The 17802-nt window shown below is 47.6% G+C and overlaps 1 protein-coding gene across 1 annotated transcript in view; it reads left to right on the forward strand.

Moving 5' to 3' along the window:
- The first annotated feature begins 363 nt into the window (after window positions 1-363).
- MATN2 (matrilin 2) overlaps window positions 364-17802 on the forward strand; it is a 178402-nt gene continuing 160963 nt past the window's right edge. Inside the window, exon 1 of the mRNA XM_073632018.1 lies at window positions 364-492. The gene's annotated coding sequence lies outside the window, so the exon portion shown is untranslated. The remainder of the gene's footprint in view (window positions 493-17802) is intronic.

Below are 17802 nucleotides of genomic sequence, written 5' to 3' on the forward strand. Positions count from 1 at the left end.
GACAGCCAGGCAGTTGGTATTTGTGGAGAAGCAGACAATGACAATGACTGGTCCTCTCCTATTAATTGGTGTAAAATATTCACCATCATATATGGAGGAGGACAGAGGATTGGAGCAATGCGGGATCAGATCATACGGACTGGTGAGGGACTACAAGTGTCAGCGATGCACGTCACATCCACACTCCATACACCCACATAGATATATATATATACTGTGTATAGAGAGATACAATGTATTCTTATATCCGATTGATGTGCCCTCAAGAGAGAGGATCGTCCTCCATCCACACACCGGATCATCTCAGCTCCCAGCCGGGGACACAGCACAGTGATCGGGGGGTGCGGAGCCGGGGAAGGGATCCCGGTGGCCGGTGAGTGGCCGGGCTGAAGAAGAGGGGCGGGGCTTGTCGGAGGGGGTGTTCCCTGTACTGTGGCCGGACACCGGGCTCTCCGCTCTGTCTGCTCTCCGCTGTCTCCGTCCTGTGTTCAGGTAAGGGGGGTCTGTGTGTGTGTGGTGGGGGGGACCGACCGGGAACCGATCACATGTCATCGATCTACTGAGAGGATAGTGAACTGCTCGGGAGAGCACCGAGTACACACCGCTCTGCACAAAGTTTATGGAGTGTGATCGGTGCTCTGCAACAAGTAGATCATCAGTGTTCTGCAATGTGAAGTTCATCAGTGCTCTGCAGGGTGTTGATGGTCGGTGCTCTGCAATGTGTAGATTGTTTTTTTTTTGCAACAAGTAGAGGTGGAGTGTTCTGCAGGGTGTAGATGATCCGTGTTCTGCAGGGTGTAGATGATCGGTGTTCTGCAGGGTGTAGATGATCGGTGTTCTGCAGGGTGTAGATGATCGGTGTTCTGCAGGGTGTAGATGATTGGTGTTCTGCAGGGTGTAGATGATCGGTGCTCTGCAGGGTGTAGATGATCGGTGTTCTGCAGGGTGTAGATGATCGGTGTTCTGCAGGGTGTAGATGATCGGTGTTCTGCAGGGTGTAGATGATCGGTGTTCTGCAGGGTGTAGATGATCGGTGTTCTGCAGGGTGTAGATGATCGGTGTTCTGCAGGGTGTAGATGATCGGTGTTCTGCAGGGTGTAGATGATCGGTGTTCTGCAGGGTGTAGATGATCGGTGTTCTGCAGGGTGTAGATGATCGGTGTTCTGCAGGGTGTAGATGATCAGTGTTCTGTAAGGTGTAGATGATCGGTGTTCTGCAGGGTGTAGATGATCGGTGTTCTGCAGGGTGTAGATGATCGGTGTTCTGCAGGGTGTAGATGATCGGTGTTCTGCAGGGTGTAGATGATCGGTGTTCTGCAGGGTGTAGATGATCGGTGTTCTGCAGGGTGTAGATGATCGGTGTTCTGCAGGGTGTAGATGATCAGTGTTCTGCAGGGTGTAGATGATCAGTGTTCTGCAGGGTGTAGATGATCAGTGTTCTGCAGGGTGTAGAATAGATGATCAGTGTTCTGCAGGGTGTAGATGATCGTTGCTCTGCAGGGTGTAATGATCGGTGCTCTGCAGGGTGTAGATGATCGGTGCTCTGCAGGGTGTAGATGATCGGTGTTCTGCAGGGTGTAGATGATCGGTGCTCTGCAGGGTGTAGATGATCGGTGCTCTGCAGGGTGTAGATGATCGGTGCTCTGCAGGGTGTAGATGATCGGTGTTCTGCAGGGTGTAGATGATCGGTGTTCTGCAGGGTGTAGATGATCGGTGTTCTGCAGGGTGTAGATGATCGGTGTTCTGCAGGGTGTAGATGATCAGTTTTCTGCAGGGTGTAGGTGATCAGTGTTCTGCAGGGTGTAGATGATCAGTGTTCTGCAGGGTGTAGATGGTCAGTGTTCTGCAGGGTGTAGATGATCGTTGCTCTGCAGGGTGTAATGATCGGTGCTCTGCAGGGTGTAGATGATCGGTGCTCTGCAGGGTGTAGATGATCGGTGTTCTGCAGGGTGTAGATGATCGGTGTTCTGCAGGGTGTAGATGATCGGTGCTCTGCAGGGTGTAGATGATCGGTGCTCTGCAGGGTGTAGATGATCAGTGCTCTGCAGGGTGTAGATGATCGGTGCTCTGCAGGGTGTAGATGATCGGTGTTCTGCAGGGTGTAGATGATCAGTGTTCTGCAGGGTGTAGATGATCGGTGTTCTGCAGGGTGTAGATGATCAGTGTTCAGCAGGGTGTAGATGATCGGTGTTCTGCAGGGTGTAGATGATCAGTGTTCTGCAGGGTGTAGGTGATCCGTGTTCTGCAGGGTGTAGATGATCGGTGTTCTGCAGGGTGTAGATGATCAGTGTTCTGCAGGGTGTAGATGATCAGTGCTCTGCAGGGTAAAGAATGGATGATCGGTGCTCTGTAACAAGTAGAGAGAAAGTTCTCTGCAGTTTATAGATGATCGGTGTTCTGCAATGTTTAGATGATCAGTGTTCTGCAGGGTGTAGATGATCAGTGTTCTGCAATGTGAAGTTTAGCAGTGCTCTGCAGGGTGTTGATGGTCGGTGCTCTGCAATGTGTAGACTGTTTTTTTTTTTTGCAACAAGTAGAGGTGGAGTGTTCTGTAGGGTGTAGATGATCGGTGTTCTGCAGGGTGTAGATGATCGGTGTTCTGCAGGGTGTAGATGATCAGTGTTCTGTAAGGTGTAGATGATCAGTGTTCTGCAGGGTGTAGATGATCGGTGCTCTGCAGGGTGTAGATGATCGGTGTTCTGCAGGGTGTAGATGATCGGTGCTCTGCAGGGTGTAGATGATCGGTGTTCTGCAGGGTGTAGATGATCAGTGTTCTGTAAGGTGTAGATGATCAGTGTTCTGCAGGGTGTAGATGATCGGTGCTCTGCAGGGTGTAGATGATCGGTGTTCTGCAGGGTGTAGATGATCGGTGTTCTGCAGGGTGTAGATGATCGGTGTTCTGCAGGGTGTAGATGATCAGTGTTCTGCAGGGTGTAGATGATCAGTGCTCTGCAGGGTGTAGGTGATCAGTGCTCTGCAGGGTGTAGGTGATCAGTGTTCTGCAGGGTGTAGGTGATCAGTGTTCTGCAGGGTGTAGATGATCAATGTTCTGTAGGGTGTATATGATCAGTGTTCTGTAGGGTGTAGATGATCGGTGTTCTGCAGGGTGTAGATGATCGGTGTTCTGTAGGGTGTAGATGATCGGTGTTCTGCAGGGTGTAGATGATCGGTGTTCTGCAGGGTGTAGATGATCGGTGTTCTGCAGGGTGTAGATGATCAGTGTTCTGTAAGGTGTAGATGATCAGTGTTCTGCAGGGTGTAGATGATCAGTGTTCTGCAGGGTGTAGATGATCCATGTTCTGCAGGGTGTAGATGATCAGTGTTCTGCAGGGTGTAGATGAACCGTGTTCTGCAGGGTGTAGATGATCAGTGTTCTGCAGGGTGTAGATGATCCGTATTCTGCAGGGTGTAGATGATCCGTGTTCTGCAGGGTGTAGATGATCCGTGTTCTGCAGGGTGTAGATGATCCGTGTTCTGCAGGGTGTAGATGATCCGTGTTCTGCAGGGTGTAGATGATCCGTGTTCTGCAGGGTGTAGATGATCCGTGTTCTGCAGGGTGTAGATGATCCGTGTTCTGCAGGGTGTAGATGATCCGTGTTCTGCAGGGTGTAGATGATCAATGTTCTGCAGGGTGTAGATGATCAGTGCTCTGCAGGGTGTAGATGATCAGTGTTCTGCAGGGTGTAGATGATCAGTGCTCTGCAGGGTAAAGAATGGATGATCGGTGTTCTGTAACAAGTAGAGAGAGAAAGTTCTCTGCAGTTTATAGATGATCGGTGTTCTGCAATGTGAAGTTTAGCACTGCTCTGCAGGGTATAGAATAGATGATCGGTATTCTGTAACAAGTAGGGGTTGAGTGCTCTGCAGGGTGTAGACGATCAGTGTTCTGCAGTATAAAGACGATCAGTGTTCTGCAGGGTGTAGATGGTGTGCGTTGTGTGGGGGGGGGTGACACGTGCCATGGTGTGCGTTGTGTAGGGGGGGGTGACACGTGCCATGGTGTGCGTTGTGTAGGGGGGGGTGACACGTGCCATGGTGTGCGTTGTGTGGGGGGGGGTGACACGTGCCATGGTGTGCGATGTGTAGGGGGGGTGACACGTGCCATGGTGTGCGTTGTGTGTGGGGGGGGTGACACGTGCCATGGTGTGCGTTGTGTGTAGGGGGGGTGACACGTGCCATGGTGTGCGTTGTGTAGGGGGGGTGACACGTGCCATGGTGTGCGTTGTGTGTGGGGGGGGTGACACGTGCCATGGTGTGCGTTGTATGTGGGGGGGGTGACACGTGCCATGGTGTGCGTTGTGTAGGGGGGGGGTGACACGTGCCATGGTGTGCGTTGTGTAGGGGGGGGGTGACACGTGACATGGTGTGCGTTGTGTAGGGGGGGGTGACACGTGCCATGGTGTGCGTTGTGTAGGGGTGGGGGGGGGATGCCTCACACTTTACTTTTGAACTTTATTGGGGTATCACAATTCATTCATCTCTATGTAGCGGAGGGCTCTGTATATTTATGAAGCGGTCATCACTGCACTTGTATGGCCTCGGTAGGACATATAGGGAACAATTGTTTTCTATGTGCCCTTGCATTGAGATAATATAGATCAACACAGTTCAATGGACATGGTGTGAAGGAGCCTGTTACCACTAACCTATAAGGATATGAGATGGGCTGTTACCCATATCAATCAATCAATCAGAAATCCTCTTTGTAAATTCTTTATTTTTCAAAATTTTGAAAAAAAGAAAATAACAGAACTGAAATAAAATGTCACTTCAGCAGAAGATATATGGACTGGTCCGCTCCTGAACTGGATCAGAATGGAATTGGAAGTGACATAAGTGACCTCCGAGTCCGTTTCACTTTTTTTTCCACTCTGTGAATAAGGAACAACTGACACATATAATCCATATGGGCAACCGGATTTCAATGGACGTTGTCCGTCTATATCTGCCCACATCCGGTCATGTTTGGTACACACATACTGCATTCGGTCCGGCAGACCTGGAATTAAACAAGTGCACATTCACTTACATCCTTCCACTCGAATGGATACATTGCAGTCCATTCTTAATCCATCTAATTTTGGGTCAAAAATGGAATGATGTATTGCACATGAGAAAAGGTCCTAAGGAACATTGGTCAGTTTGGAAAGTGGGGGGCTTGTTGCCATTTAAGATATGGTTGGTGCACAGTGGAGTTCTTCTATTAAAGTAGCCATTCTCAGAAGGGGTTCACCGGAACTCTGGGGTTCCTCCCTAAGTTGTTAAGGGTTCCTTGATCTGTGACTGATTGACCTACCATTTGATGGGGCCTGCAGGTTCCAAGGCCAACACCACTTGGCAGAACCAGTGGCATGACACCAATTATCTCAGCTGTCTATAGGTGGGACATTCCAATTAGCACTATAAGTGGGGAAATCTTCCTAATGACCCACATAATATTTAGGACAATCTGGGCTCAGAATAAGTAGGTTGAATGCTGACCATCAGGCTGAGGACATCCAGAGGAAGAAGAAAAATACCGCAGGGAAGTCTATGGATTGAAGATGAATACTGTAAAAAAAGCTGATCTTGTTTTTTTAAAACTTTGAATGGTCTATTCATGTTATATTTTTGGATAGAGTTCCACTTTGAGAAAGAAAACTGCATTCTATTTCCATCTTTGGAATGTGACCAGCTCTTACTCACCTGACAACACGAATACATGACCCAAAGCAGCGGTGGCCAACTTTTGAATATGGGGGGCTTCAAGAATGGCCCCTGACATCACCAAAGGTTTGATTGGTAGGATACCAGCAGTCCCAGCAACAGACCATGGTGGAGAGAGGGAAGAGGGCTTGTTGGCCAGCAGTGGATGCGCCAGCCTCTGTATTACAATAGACAGCCCGGCGCATCCACTGCAACCAGCCGGGATTGCTGCGAGTCGCTTGTTTAGAGACCCCTGATCTATAAGAACTGGAGGCACACGTGACCTGAATGATTCACTAAGTTACATACTGTTGGTGGCCGGCTTACCTCTTCTCAAGTTCACATTGAACCATTTTCTAAAAATGTATTAACCCTTGTTGGGCAGTGCACAAGGCATACAGCATTCATGGCGTGATCATACATGTGTCTGCTCCTTTGGCTTGAGACAGGACTAAGCTGGTCCTGGCAGTATGAGTGTGGTCCTGCCAGTATAGGTGAGGTCCTGGCAGTATGAGTGTGGTCCTGCTAGTATAGGTGAGGTCCTGGCAGTATGAGTGTGGTCCTGCCAGTATAGGTGAGGTCCTGGCAGTATGAGTGTGGTCCTGCCAGTATAGATGAGGTCCTGGCAGTATGAGTGGTCCTGCCAGTATAGGTGAGGTCCTGGCAGTATGAGTGTGGTCCTGCCAGTATAGGTGAGGTCCCGGCAGTATGAGTGTGGTCCTGCCAGTATAGGTGAGGTCCTGGCAGTATAAGTGAGGTCCTGCCAGTATAGGTGAGGTCCTGGCAGTATGAGAGAGGTCCTGTCAGTTTAAGTGAGATCCTGGCTGTATGAGTGAGGTCCTGGCAGTATAGGTTAGATCATGGCAGTATGATTGTGGTCCTGCCGGTATAGGCAAGGTCCTGGCAGTATAGGTGAGGTCCTGGCAGTATAGGTTTGGCCTTGGCAGTATGAGTGTGGTCCTGGCAGTATAGGTGAGGTCCTGTCATTATAGGTGAGGTCCTGGCAGTAGGAGTGAGGTCCTGCCTGTATAGGTGAGGTCCTGCCAGTATAGGTGAGGTCCTGCCAGTATAGGTGAGGTCCTGTCATTATAGGTGAGGTCCTGGCAGTATGAGTGTGGTCCTGCCTGTATAGGTGAGGTCCTGCCAGTATAGGTGAGGTCCTGCCAGTATAGGTGAGGTCCTGTCATTATAGGTGAGGTCCTGGCAGTATGAGTGTGGTCCTGCCTGTATAGGTGAGGTCCTGGCAGTAGGAGTGAGGTCCTGCCTGTATAGGTGAGGTCCTTCCAGTATAGGTGAGGTCCTGCCAGTATAGGTGAGGTCCTGCCAGTACAATTGAGGTCTTGCCAGTATCTACAAGTTTCTATCAGAGTTTGAGTTTTACTCCAGGCTACGGCTGAGTGGATGGGGGAGTTTTGGAGAAGAACGGGAGAGGTTTTGGCTTTTGTCCACCTGAATCCGCCTACAGGATAAGAATCTTTCCATTACTCTCGGATACAGTGAGCGCTGCTTGGAACTATGCGAGCAAAAAATTCCCAGTTATATTATGTAAATGGTAACTGACATTGTAGTTTTTCTGCAATTAATATTTCCTTATCCACTGATATAAGAAGTTTAAAGTAGAACTATAGGCAAAACTTTTTTTTTTCATTTTGGATAGAGTAAGGGGGTTATAACCCCTGTAATGTTTATTTTTGCCATCTTTGTCCCATTGGGGAGAAAAAAATACAATGGATTATTAAAAAAAACAAAAAAAAAAAAAAGTCCCCCCCGTCCCCCCTTGCTAGCGTGGAACGGTGAACGTGTCCATCGGTCCTGCACGCACGCAAACTGTGAGTGAGTGAGGTATCGCTGCAAACGTCGGATCATGGGCTGTAATTGTAGCACTAGACCTCCTCTGTAGATATAAAGTGGTAACCTGTAAAGGTTTTTAAAGTGTCGTGTATGGATTGGATAGTAAAATTTACGTTGTTTGTCGCCATTGTGTGCGATTTTAAAGCGTGACATGTTTGGTATCTATTTACTCAGCGTGACATCATCTTTTATATTGTACAAAAAAATTGGATTATGTATTGTGGTTTTTTGTATTCAAATTAAAAACGTGTATTTTTTTTTTTACAAAAACTGCGTTTGAAAAACCACTGCGAAAGTACCATGTGACATGAAAAATTTCAAAACCCACCAATTTATTCTCTAGGGCCTCTGATTTAAAAAAATATATAATGTTTGGGGGTTATAACTAATATTCTAGCAAAAAAAATAAAAAAAATAAAACAGATTTTCACTGCCCTGGGGGATATGAACCAAAGCAAAAAAAAAAAAAAAAAAAACAATTTACCAGGAGCAGTAATTTTAATAGTGCCTAAAAAGTAACATTAATCCCTTTAACTAACATGCCTGAGTGATGCCCTGAACCTGCCTGTAAAATAACGCTCCGGGAGATTTTACCCCCTTCATGACCAGACTTTTTTTTGCTATTCAGCACTGTGCTACTTTAACTGGTAAATGCGCGGTCATGCAACACCGTGCCCAAATTAAATCTATATCATTTTTATTACACAAATAGAGGTTTCTTTTTGATCACAAAGGTTTTTATTTTATATAGATGAAAAAATTTGAAAAATAACCGATTTCTTCTACTGTCTGCTACATGTATTTGGTAAAAAAAAATGCATTTTTGGGGACACTGTACTATTGGGGACACTCGTATAGTTCTGACCGTGACCAGGATATGGACCCGGACAGACAATATACTAGTAATGATGGTGATCAGTGGCTTATTGTGTGACTATGATAGTGTGGCGGGCAATCAGGGACTGGCGCTAACTGACACTGACTGGGAGGGGCGCTAACTGACTCTAACTATCACAATCTGACATTGTTAATGACACTAATACAGTGATAATACTGTGCACTGTCACTGTACTAATGACACTGTCTGTGTGTTAGGGGTTATCAGCAGGGCAATCAAAGGGTTACCCGTGTGCCTAAGAAGTGTATGTGTGCTGCTTTTACTCACAGACTGTCTGTTTTTTATTCCTGATTTCAGCCCTGAATGTTTAGTGAAATCAGGGAGAAAAAGCAGCCAGATCTGGCTTGTGTGTTTCGATCTGTGCCGTGATTGGCCACAGCAATTAGCAGGTTCACAGCCAAAATCATTGGCTGCCAGCCTGCTGACAAACTTGTGCTGTGTCCAATCACAGCAAGAGAGGCAAGGGGATCGCACGTGTGCGCTCGCGTAAACCAGCAAGTTCCCCGGCAAAGTATGGGTACATCACCGGGGTATAAAAAAAAGCCACTGGCAAGCAGTAATAGTTGAACTGCTGGTCAGCAAGTTGTTTAATTTGTTTTCTAATGGCAGCTTCAGCCGCTTTATCGCTGCTTGTAAACAAACAGCCGGGGCTTCTCTTCATCTATTCCAGACTCTTATCCTAGATGAGGGTCTGGTGTAGACATTAATAGGGGAACCCACACAAAAAAAGGAGCCTGTGGTCCCCCCCAAAAATACATAGCAGACTCTTATTCTTGAAAAGTATCTGGTAGAGGAGCCCACGAAAAAAAAAAGGAATATCTTCCCCCACTCTGCCAAGAGCACAGATGGGATAACTTTGCAAATGTGATATCGTTCCCTTAAATCCCTAAGGGCTTGTTTACACTAGTAGCAAGGACCACCGCTTCTCTGAAAAGCAACCCAAGCTTGGATCACTTTTCAAAGGTGGTTGACAAGGGGTAAGGAGGTGACGGGGGGCCTAAATGTAGCACTACATGCATTGCGTGCAGTTACAGGGCAGTTACAGTGTGGCCCGGTTCACTTGGCGGGGGGTAAAATTCGTGCTGTGGACACATTATCCATTGACGCACATAACCATGCTTTTTAATGTTTTCCTATTGGTTTCAATAGAAAAAACCCCAAAGTGTGAACAGAGCTTACAATAAGGCCCCTAACCTTACCTCTAAGCATACCCCATCTGTGTCATTGTCATCTTCTCCTGTGCCCACTTCACCAAATCCTCACATTGCTGCACACAAAAGGAAGAGCCCAAGAAGCCATCACTGAGAAGAACTCACCAGGCATTTTCATGTTTACTATGGTAATCAGAAGGGGCAGTTAATTGTGAAAAACAGGCAGTACAGAGGGGACACTTGATGGTGGGGGCAGGCAGTACAGAGGAGAAAGTTGATGGTGGGACAGGCAGTACAGAGGAGACAGTTGATGGTGGGGTCAGGCAGTACAAAGGAGACACTTGATGGTGGGGACAGGCAGTACAGAGGAGACAGTTGATGGTGGGGGCAGGCAGTACAGAGGAGAAAGTTGATGGTGGGACAGGCAGTACAGAGGAGACAGTTGATGGTGGGGTCAGGCAGTACAAAGGAGACACTTGATGGTGGGGGCAGGCAGTACAGAGGAGACAGTTGATGGTGGGGACAGGCAGTACAGAGGAGACAGTTGATGGTGGGGACAGGCAGTACAGAGGAGACAGTTGATGGTGGGGACAGGCAGTACAGAGGAGACAGTTGATGGTGGGGTCAGGCAGTACAAAGGAGACACTTGATGGTGGGGGCAGGCAGTACAGAGGAGACAGTTGATGGTGGGGACAGGCAGTACAGAGGAGACAGTTGATGGTGGGGACAGGCAGTATAGAGGAGACAGTTGATGGTGGGGGCAGGCAGTATAGAGGAGACAGTTGATGGTGGGGGCAGGCAGTACAGAGGAGACAGTTGATGGTGGGGACAGGCAGTACAGAGGAGACAGTTGATGGTGGGGACAGGCAGTACAAAGGAGACACTTGATGGTGGGGACGGGCAGTACAGAGGGGACAGTTGATGGTGGGGGCAGGCAGTATAGAGGAGACAGTTGATGGTGGGGGCAGGCAGTACAGAGGACACAGTTGATGGTGGGGACAGGCAGTACAAAGGAGACACTTGATGGTGGGGACGGGCAGTACAGAGGGGACAGTTGATGGTGGGGGCAGGCAGTATAGAGGAGACAGTTGATGGTGGGGGCAGGCAGTACAGAGGAGACAGTTGATGGTGGGGTCAGGCAGTACAAAGGAGACACTTGATGGTGGGGGCAGGCAGTACAGAGGAGACAGTTGATGGTGGGGACAGGCAGTACAGAGGAGACAGTTGATGGTGGGGACAGGCAGTACAGAGGAGACAGTTGATGGTGGGGGCAGGCAGTACAAAGGAGACACTTGATGGTGGGGACGGGCAGTACAGAGGGGACAGTTGATGGTGGGGGCAGGCAGTATAGAGGAGACAGTTGATGGTGGGGGCAGGCAGTACAGAGGACACAGTTGATGGTGGGGACAGGCAGTACAGAGGAGACAGTTGATGGTGGGGACAGGCAGTACAAAGGAGACACTTGATGGTGGGGACGGGCAGTACAGAGGGGACAGTTGATGGTGGGGGCAGGCAGTATAGAGGAGACAGTTGATGGTGGGGGCAGGCAGTACAGAGGACACAGTTGATGGTGGGGACAGGCAGTACAGAGGAGACAGTTGATGGTGGGGACAGGCAGTACAGAGGAGACAGTTGATGGTGGGGGCAGGCAGTACAAAGGAGACACTTGATGGTGGGGGCAGGCAGTACAGAGGAGACAGTTGATGGTGGGGGCAGGCAGTACAGAGGACACAGTTGATGGTGGGGTCAGGCAGTATAGAGGAGACAGTTGATGGTGGGGGCAGGCAGTATAGAGGGGGCACTTGATGGTGGGGGCAGGCAGTATAGAGGGGGCACTTGATGGTGGGGGCACGCAGTATAGAGGGGGCACTTGATGGTGGGGGCAGGCAGTACAGAGGAGACAGTTGATGGTGGGGACAGGCAGTACAGAGGAGACAGTTGATGGTGGGGGCAGGCAGTACAGAGGGGACAGTTGATGGTGGGGGCAGGTAGTATAGAGGAGACAGTTGATGGTGGGGGCAGGCAGTACAGAGGAGAAAGTTGATGGTGGGGTCAGGCAGTATAGAGGAGACAGTTGATGGTGGGGTCAGGCAGTACAGAGGGGACAGTTGATGGTGGGGTCAGGCAGTGCAAAGGAGACATTTGATTGTGGGGTCAGGCAGTACAGAGGAGAAGGTTGATGGTGGGGGCTGGCAGTACAGAGGAGAAAGTTGATGGTGGGGCAGGCAGTACAGAGGAGACTTGATGGTGGGGACAGGCAGTACAGAGGAGACAGTTGATGGTGGGGGCAGGCAGTACAAAGGAGACACTTGATGGTGGGGACAGGCAGTACAGAGGAGACAGTTGATGGTGGGGACAGGCAGTACAGAGGACACAGTTGATGGTGGGGGCAGGCAGTACAGAGGAGACAGTTGATGGTGGGGACAGGCAGTACAGAGGAGACAGTTGATGGTGGGGACAGGCAGTACAGAGGAGACAGTTGATGGTGGGGGCAGGCAGTACAGAGGACACAGTTGATGGTGGGGACAGGCAGTACAGAGGACACAGTTGATAATGGGGGCAGGCAGCACATTGGGGGCAGTTAATTGTGGAGAACAGGAAGTACTGAACTCATGAGGGGGCAGTAAACACAGGCTCCATCATTTCACTAAGACATGCAGTGGTTGGGTTCTCTGTATAAACTGTATTCAGTCTCACCCACCTACAATACACAGCGCTGTGCTCTGGAAGGAGGACGAGAACTTCCCATCCCACTCCTGGAACTAAATCAAGTCGGGCTGAGCACTATGAATAAATACAAAGCTTCCTCTGATTGGCTGAGGTGGAGAGGTGGGTTGATGACATCTCTGTGTACATTACATGTTGTTGCAGGGTGGTTGCAGTGCAGCCCCATTCACTTCAATGGTGGTAATAATGCCTGAAGAACGCTATTTTTGCCACTCTAGGACTGCCACTACATGTACTAACATGGCCGGTGGCACGTTAACTTGCGGCTGGATGGTCTGGATTCGTAAAACTGCGGCTCAGCCTTCTATTTTTACTGCTTCCCTAGGCCTCCCCTGTATATGAGGCCTTACTGTACAGGGATTATGAGAAGAGAATTACAGGGGATTACACTAGCCCCATTACACATAGCATGATTTTTAAGGAATACATAACTGCAATAAATTGTGTTTTCTATCTTCGTGGGGGTCAGTTTAACACAAAGGATCCTGTGTTCTTATAAACTAATATAATCAGATTTACCATATCTTGTCTTTAAAGTATCTCCTGAGAGGACTTGGAAAAATGAAGACTTTTACTAGGCAGAAAAGTGATATAAAGACCCTTCCAGGCTATAGAGTGTTAAGTGTGTGTGTATTTATTAATGACCTCAGTGATGGAATGGGTGTACCCCATGTAGATCAGCGGAGGAAAGTCTTAACATACATTTCCATTTGGTGAAAGTGATTATTCCCTTGGTGGGTTCCATATAACATCACATAACATGAGCACCATGGAGGCCGAGACTTGTATACCCTCCCATCTAGAACACCACTGACCTCACTTTCTGAGTAAAACAAATCATATCAAATCATAAGACAAATCATATGTACAACAATAATGTAATAAAAAATGGATGCCACGCAACAATCGCGGCAAAACCACACCGCGTTTTAGGTGCCATTGAAAATAATGACACCTGATTCTGCGTTTTGCGATTTTAGTGCATTTTGAGATTGCAGGGAGATTCACAGCAATTCTGCCGCAATCTCAAAATGCCCAGGTGTGAACGGGGCCTAATTGAGCGGAGTTTCCCCCATAACAGGTTTTTATTTACATTCTTTGCGCCCAGATTATAACCCTGACGTAGCGGCGTTATGTTGGGGTTATTGGCTGGCTGCTCTGCTGTATGTAAGTTAGGGTTAGGAAGGTTGGTGGACACAAATTACTTGCCTTGCCCCGGGCCCCACGCTAAAAAAAACAGGCTCCTAACTTTTTTAGCTGCCTCCTAGATTAAAAGTAAATTTTTTCAAGCCCTGGCCTCGTCTATATACCGTATACTGTACAGCTCTGCATTCCAGCAGTGGTATGGGGACTTCCTGACCCCTTCCCGAAACAGAATTAAGTCGGGCTCAGCGCTGCTCAGCCATTCATAGGGAGCTTTGTATTTTCTGAATAAATACTGTACAAGGCTTCCTCTAAAAAAAAATACAAAGCTTCCTGTGAATGGCTGAGCAAAGCTTAGCCCGACTCAATTTTGGACCGGGCTTTTGTTCCCATCCCATTGATGGAACACAGTGTTGTATATGGTATGTAGCTGAGAATACATACAGTTTATACAGCACTCCCAACAAATGTATGTATTAGTGAAGGAAATTGTTTATTTGGACGAGCTTGGTCCTAACAAACTATTTAAAGCTAAACCTAACCTGGAGTTATGCGCCTCCAAACTCTTTGAAAACTCTCCTCTTATTTCTTAAAGAGGAAGTAAAGGCACAAATACTCACCTATGGTGCAACGGCTGTAAAGGTCCCTCACCGACACTAGCATCTTCTCCCCGGGTTCGTCCAGGTGCCGGTGTTCTGCCGAGAAAGTTCCGCTCGGCGGATAAGGACCCCCCTCTATTGCGCAGGCGCTGCGCCTGTGCAGTAGGATCCGGCGGAAATAGCCGAAGGGGAATAGGTCCAAATCAGCTGTACACGGTGCCTGTAAGAGGGCCCCTCGCGGGCTCGCTTCGCTCGCCACGCTTCGGGCACGGCCTCGCTTCGCTCGGCTCTTTTAGATTCCCCCTCTAGATCCACTTGGATGGTAGGGAAGGAACCTGGACCCAGAGCGCAGGCGCCGTGTACAGCTGATTGTCGATCTTGAGCTTCGGCTATCTCCGGCGGGTGTTAGTAGTTCGTACTGCGCAGGCGCTGCGCCTGCGCAGTACAGGGGGGGAACTTATCCGCCGAGGGAACTTATTCGGCAAGACACCGGTCTTTGGTTGTTTAGATCGTCCGTCGCAGGATGGCGTCACGCATGCAGTCATCCTGGAACACTGGTAGTGTGCTATAATGTAAACTGAGCTGTGAACAGGCAGGTAAGTGTATTTTATTGCAGAAGACACATCGCATGTTTCTGATGCAATAAAGAGCCTGCCTGTTTGCATTTTTTTATATTTTGCCTTCATTTCCACTTTAAGCATTTGCAAGCCATTTTTGAACGTGGTGCTCTTAACCTTTGCACTTTTTATTGTATTATTTTTTTGGAACTCTGCCTGTCAATTTCATTGTTACGGTTGTATGAAGCAATTCTTTCGCTTTTTTAGGCCTCTTGCACATGATACTCCTGTTTGAGCATCTACTTTTTCAGACTCTTTTTTTTTGGTATGTATTTGCACGCATTTTCGCATATATGCGTTTGCGCATTTTTGTGCACATATTGTGCAGAAAGAGAACGTGAGAATAAGCTTGTGCGCATTTGCTCGAAAATGCACGCAAGCTTTTTCTCACGTTCTCTTTCTACACAATATGTAAATAAGCATTTGCACGCATTAGATGTAAATTACTGACCAAAAAAAAATATTTTTCTATTTTCTTTTTTCTACCGAAGAATGCACAGCACTTGTTTACGCACCTGTGTGCATAGGTACATTACAATTAATGGGCTGTATTTTAGCTTGGTAAAAAAGAAAGCTGTACTGCGCTTTTTCAAGCTGCAGTGAGCAAGAGGCCTTAAAGCGGAGTTCCACCCAAAAGTGGAACTTTCGTTTTAAGGTATTCTGACCCCCTGACATGCCACATTTTTTTGGGGGGGGGAGAGGGTACCGAGTTTTGACAGGCACCCAGCTCCCACTTACGCCTGCGCCGCCTAGACAAATCCTCCTATCCTCCTCCCTCCCTGCAATCTTCTGGGACACGTCACAGGTTCCAGAAGATTGCCCGGCCATTCAGGATGGGCAGCGTGACTCGCGCAGTGCGCACGCGGCTGTGAAGCCTCAAGCTGTCACAGCTGGGTGCCCACACTTGCAATGTCGGCACCACGGACAGGCGGGGGAGAAACAGAGGCTTTGGGCGGCCGCCTCGCTGGACCGTGGGACAAGTGAGTGTGTTTTTTTTCATTTAAAGTCAGCAGCTACACTTTTTGTAGCTGCTGACTTTTAATAAACATGGGTCCAACTGGAACAAAAAACATACACAAACTGCCCTGTTTAATCTCAGAAAAGCCATAATGCAGGCCATACCTGGGTCAAATTCCAAATTAATTTTCTTTCAAAAAATCTGAAATTTCAAGCATTTTTTGATCTTTTGTGCCACCATTGATTTTGAAATTAGATCAGCCAAGCCTTCAATTTCACCTCATGTTGCTACATAAAGAATTTTCGTGGCTGGGAGTTTTCTTTTCTTGCGCTCATGCGCATTTCTTTTTCGATTATATTTCTAGCATGATTCTCCCATCATTGATTATAAATTCTTTTTTTTTTTTCCAAAACATTTCCAACATGCCCGATCACTCAAATTCGATGGGTGCATGAAAATTAGCCGTTGCTGCAGCCCACCAACGGTGTGAAATTCGAGCAAAAATTGTTAGTTACGATTTTCAAAAGAAAATTTTTTTTCAGAATTGAACCCGTGTATGGCCGGGTTTAGTTATAGCACAACTGAGTAAATCCAATTTCACCTTTTGTCAGTGGCAGGCAATGGAACAATGGAACACGATCATTCTGTAGTATTACTAACATAACTTTTTTTTTTTTTAAGCCAAACTCCAGGATATTATCAACCCTCTCTCTACAACCCTCTCCCCCACCTTGCTTTAAAGTGGTTGCATACCCAGAAGAAAAAAAAAAACAAAAAAACCTATGAAGCAAAGGCATAATGAGCTAGTATGCACTGCATACTAGCTTATTATGAAACAATTACCTTAGAACGAAGCCCCCGCACCGTCTCCTGGTCACCGCCGAGGGAGCTGACATTTTGCCTCGGCGATTCATCCAGGTTCTCGTCTGGAGCCGTGATGACGTCACTCCTGAACATGCGCGCCGCAGTCTTTTTTCCAGCAAGGAGCTCTGATTTTGCGCCAGCATCCGGACCTTCAGAGCGCATACGCCGCTGATGTCAGCGGCTGCATGCAAGGTGAATATCTCCTAAACTGTACAGGTTTAGGAGATATTCATTTTACCTATAGGTAAGCTTTATTATAGGTTTACCTATAGGTAAAAATGTGCTAAAGGGTTATACAACTACTTTAACCACTAGTATACTGTAAAAAATCTATCCAAATGTCCATTTTACTTACCTGATGCCACAGTCACATGGTTCTCTCTTCTTCTCTTTATGTCTTTGGGTCCTTCTTTGGGTGTTCACATCACTCCTGCATGATGTGGACACCTCCTATAGATGGAGGCTCCAGGGGCAGGAGAACTTCCCGTAGTGGCGAGGGGACCAGTGATAAAGAAGATAACAAGCTGAGAAAAATACCCCGGCCACAGGGCAGGAAATTAGCTTGGTTCATAGAGGAAAATGTGATTTTGATCCATTACACTGCAGGATCACTAAAGCTGGGCATAGATGGTACAAATCTCAGCCAGTTCAGCAGGGACCAGGCAAGATTTGATCCATCTATGGGCAGGCTGATTGTACCCAAGTCGATCCATTGACATAGGTACAACCAGCATGTCAGATTTTTACATGCAGTTATGCTATAGCTGCTAGCAATTATCACTGTTCTCTCGGCAGAGACCGACTTCTGGCAGACCGGCTGCCGTACACATGTTGGCTGGTTTGTATTGAACCGTTCAATGCCACCCGATATTTGGCCCATGTGTAGAGGTGTTTGGAATCAAGACTGAGGAGTAAGATAATTGACCTACAATGCATTATTTACATTTTCTTTTCTGTCTGGAATTGGGCTTTAAAAAGCCGGTCTGTGTTATTTTTCTGTGCTGTGCAGTCAGCTGAGTTTGTGCTTTGAACCCTTGTGAGAAATGTAGCAGTTATTTGTTAGATCTTCAGATATTCATTAGAATACCGACGTAACTGTTAGCAAGTGTGCCAAAATGTTCTGCTTCCCTATTACATGATGACTTAAAAGACAACCATCATTCATATGCCACGTGTCCTGATCAGACCAACACTACCTTCCAAATATAGCGACTACATCCATCTATTTATATTATTATATTCATCGTTATCAGAAATCAGTTTTATATCTGACGGTCTCGGGTTTAGACTGGACTGTAAAAGTGGAACTG

The sequence above is a fragment of the Aquarana catesbeiana genome, linkage group LG05 (assembly GCF_042186555.1).
Source record: "Aquarana catesbeiana isolate 2022-GZ linkage group LG05, ASM4218655v1, whole genome shotgun sequence".
NCBI classification, from domain to species: domain Eukaryota; kingdom Metazoa; phylum Chordata; class Amphibia; order Anura; family Ranidae; genus Aquarana; species Aquarana catesbeiana.